This window comes from Alexandromys fortis, unplaced genomic scaffold (assembly GCF_014885135.2).
Source record: "Alexandromys fortis isolate MF-2015 unplaced genomic scaffold, M_Fortis_MF-2015_v1.1 scaffold_191, whole genome shotgun sequence".
In the NCBI taxonomy this organism is placed as follows: Eukaryota; Metazoa; Chordata; class Mammalia; order Rodentia; family Cricetidae; genus Alexandromys; species Alexandromys fortis.
The window spans coordinates 1,207,269-1,211,555 of record NW_026068064.1 but is presented as its reverse complement, the minus strand read 5'-3'; the positions used below and the strand labels follow the sequence as shown (position 1 = coordinate 1,211,555).

At 36.6% G+C, this 4,287-nt stretch overlaps 1 non-coding gene across 1 annotated transcript; it reads right to left on the bottom strand.

The window, feature by feature from the left end:
* Window positions 1-3,776: 3,776 nt before the first annotated feature.
* LOC126487588 (U6 spliceosomal RNA) lies at window positions 3,777-3,882 on the bottom strand. Its single transcript, XR_007588425.1, has one exon. It is a non-coding gene; the product is annotated as a U6 spliceosomal RNA (small nuclear RNA).
* Between the last annotated feature and the right edge of the window lie 405 nt (window positions 3,883-4,287).

Below are 4,287 nucleotides of genomic sequence, written 5' to 3'. Positions count from 1 at the left end.
GGTTGGCAAGAGACTTGGACCTAGAGGGGCTCCCAGGTGCCCAGGGCGATGTCCCCAGTTAGTTCCTGGGGCAGCTGAGGATAGGGAACCTGAAATGACCCTATCCTATAGCCATACTGATGAATATCTTGCATATCACCATAGAACCTTCATCTGGCGATGGATGGAGATAGAGACAGAGACCCACACTGGAGTACCGGACTGAGCTCCCAATGTCCCAATGAGGAGCAGAAGGAGCAAACAACGTGCTTTTTTGTGGTGTCAAGGACCTTGAAACTCCATAGACTTCTGACAATAAATATGGCTTGCACCAGTACCTTCACCTTAAAGTTAGACTCTCAGAAATCTAAGGAATGGGGTGGATCCAGCCCTGAAAGCCACAGCTTTAATCCTGGTCATATTGCTTAACAAATTAAAGACTCTTGTGGTCAGACAAAGAGAGATATATAGTAAAGATAGGTTCAGTTAAAAAAAAAAAACCTCTAAATGATTTACAGTGTATTTAAAAGTATATGTAGGCTTGGAAGAGAAAAGAAAAAGGATAAAGTCCTTAAAAAAAAAAAAAACAGAAAGAGAGTAGTTGGGTATGGTGGCAGAAACATTTAATCACAGCACTTGGGAGGCAGAAGCAGGCAGATGTCTGTGAGTTCAAGGACAGCTTGGTCTACAGAGTTAGTTCCAAGACAGGCAGAAATATACAATCTCAAAAAAAATTTAAATAAAAAAGTAAAAGTAATAGAGTTTAAAGTAAAGCCACATAAAGATGGAAAATACAATCAGAATCTGTATACTGTATGTTATTGCAGTGTCTTTGAATTGTTTGATGACTGAGAAAGAGACAACAGCTGCTAAAACACATTTGATTATAAATGCAGCTGGATTCATACTATATATATATATATTGAAAGTGCCTTGACTTTAATATTTAAGTCAAAAGATATGTTATTTTGAAGAAGAAGTTTTTCTTTGGTTTTCACAGGAATTGAAAGACTGTGGATTCATTTTGGGTTAAGAAAAATCAGGATTGTTCAAGGAAGACCCCTTGATCATTAGGAGCAGATGGACCAGATGATCTAACATTTCAAAGAACCTCTGTTGGGATTTCCTCTGAGTTCTATACCCAGAACAGCCTCAAAACTGCTGACTGAGATGATCAAATCTCACAGAATATTCCAGTCAGGACTTGGCCATAATCCTAAATTTTCTTTAGGCCCCCATAAGATAATCAGTGCCCCCAGTCAGCAAGAAATAGCCTAGGCAACTATGCCCGTATTCCTCTAAAAAATAATTGTGGATGTTGATTTCTGTTTAGAGTGTTGGTTATAAGTTGTTATGGATAATGGTCTGGAAAAAAGCTAAACAAAGGGAATTAGATTCAGAGTTCTTGGTTTGAAAATCAAAAGGGGAAGAAAGTACTGTGGGACAATGTTCTTGTACCCTGTAAAGATTTGTCACTTGCATTGGTTTAATAAAATGTTGATTAGCCAGTAGCTAGGCAGAAAGTATAGGCGGGGTGACAAGTATAGGAGAATTCTGGGAAGAGGAAAGGCTCAGTCTGTAGTCATTATCCAGATGCAGAGAAAGCAATTGGGGAATGCCTCACTGATAAAAGGTACCAAGACACAAGGCTAACAGAGACAAGAATAATGGACTAGATTAAGTTGAATGAATTAGTTAATAAAAAGCCTGAGCTAATAAGCCAAACATTTTATAATTAATATAGGCCTCTGTGTGTTTCTTTGGGACTTAATGGCTGTGATACCAGGAAGGACAGAAACCTCTGTCTACAAAAGTTTCCTGTGCACTCTTTAGAGTGTCTTATGAAGAACCATTTCATTTTCAGTAAAAGATATTGTGACTTCTGACTTTATTAGGGTTTTCTATTGTTGTGAAAAGACACCATTATCACAACAACTGTTATAAAGGAAAACATTTCACTTAAATGAGGTCACTTAAGTGGCCTCACTTAAACTTTCAGAGGTTCAGTCCATTATCATCATGATGGGGAGAATGCAGCATGCAGGCAGATGTGATGCTAGACCTGAGGTTGGTATTTAAAAAACTCATAGTAAGTTTTTTGAAGTGTTCCTCCCATTCCTTTATTGTGCAATAGTTTACAAAGCATTTGTGGTAGTTCTTCACTAAATGTTTGACAGAATTCTGCTGTGAACCCATGTTGACCTGTGTCTTTTTCAGTCAGGTGGTGGTGATAGAGTTAAATAGATATCCTATTTGGGGCTTAGCACCAATTCTTTTATTCTCAACACTTTGACCAGGTATGCATTTATATAGTGATTGTTGCCAACAGCTCAAATCAACTTCTTTGATGAAGGCTGGCACAAAAACAAAGTCTACAGATATAAATATAAATATTTAGAAAGGATTTTAGTGTCTGAGCAGATTTGAATACAGGTTGGTGCTAATACTCATTCAAATTATTCATAATGGTTTTTAATTTTTTTGCTGAAGTTTTCTAAATTTACTGAACATTCTGTTTTCAAGGGCTTACTGCACTCAAAGAATCGATCCAGTATGTGCACTTTATTGAATATTGACAATTACTTGAAACCATTAATTCCCACTAATGAAAATCGTTGTAGAGTTTGCTATCTCTATCACAAACACTGTTAGGGCCAAAGTGGGTCCCAAAATTGCCAGTGCTAATGACAATGTCTCAAATAGAAGGACTCTGAATGGGTAAACAGAATAATTACCATTGAGTAAACAGAAGCGTAAACTCAGCGTTCTTCAATAATCTCATAAGACCAATTTTGTTTACTAAGAAAACAGATCTAATAGGCAGTTTCTTCCTCTTTACAGTTCAGTGAACATACCACGTGAACATTTTCAGTTGGACATGAATGGTGTGTGAGAACCCAGCCACTGTGATATGTTTGATCATTTATATTTTATGACTAAGTAGAGTAGAGCCATTCATATTTTTCCTTTAAATTGTGAAATAAAACAATTGGTGCACAATTAGGAATTAATTTAGATGCCTAAACTGCTTTTAAGATATTTTTGTTCTCTTTAGGGTGCAACTATAACTCAGTGGTAGAGTCTTCATGAACCATGCATGAGGCATGAGGTTCCACGCTGGGAACTGCAAAGATGTTTTCATTTTACAAGTGGCCTGTGGCTTTTGATTGATCATGTCTTTCAGTTTTATCAGCATCTATCAAAATTTAATAAGTGAGATGGCATCAGAACTACTTGTGAAATCTGTAAGTGGTCTATCATTAATTTTTGCATCCTTTGGTAAACAGAATATGATCAGATGATTTATTCTGGCTTTGCTGTATTAGAGCACCTATCTAAATGTTACATCATGAATGGAGGTTATATCTGCATTTCTCTTTTTCATAAAAGGTGTTTCCATTTCTAATATTTTCTTGGTCTTCCTTAGTGTTTATTTATTTTTAAAATTTCATGTATGCGTTAGGAAATCAAGATTGGGAACATTGGGTATTAGTGTCAAAATCTGCAGAAGGCTCATGGTGCTTGCTTTTTTTGTGCGCATTTGCTATTTATCGGCTGTGTATTTGTTCATACCTCTATTTTCTGTAACTTATTTTGGTGTCATAGTTTCTTAGTAGGTCTTACTATATTAGAAAATTGTCGAGTCATTTCATTAGTTTAGAAGCACTTTGTGCTGAATCTTTCAAGGCATTTCTAAAATAGTTCTGGAAGAATTTAAACCCTTCCCCCATTCTTTTTCCTTTTTGTTCTTTCCCTCTTTGTTTTTTAACCCTTTTATATTTATTTTTATTTTTGTTTTAAATATGGAACACTTCATTAATTCACTTGTCATCCTTGTGCAGGGGCCATGCTAATCTTCTCTGTATTGTTCCCATTTTAGTATATGTGCTGCGAAGAGAGCACTCCCTTTTATGTGTAGTACTGGGTAAGGATGGCAGAAACTCACACATGCTAACCAGACGCCTTATCCTCAACCCAGTTTAGATCTCTTGTCTTTGTCTTTTTATGGCATTGTGTGTGTCAGAGAGAGACTTGTGCATGCCTGGTCACCTACTTCCAATCCTTTATATTTTTTTTTTATTTTTCAAGATAGTCTTGGTTGGTTAGTCAGGTTAGCTTTCAACTCATGGAGATTTAATTATTTTATAAACGGTTTAGGTCTGAGGGTAGGCAAAAGTGGGAGATTTCTCAATTTATAACATATCCTACATAAAGGCTAGAGCAGCAAATAGAGAAGTAGGAGGGAGAAGACCTTCCTCTTGATACAGAAGCAGCCAAAGCAAAGAGGTAGGGAAGATACTCCCTAAG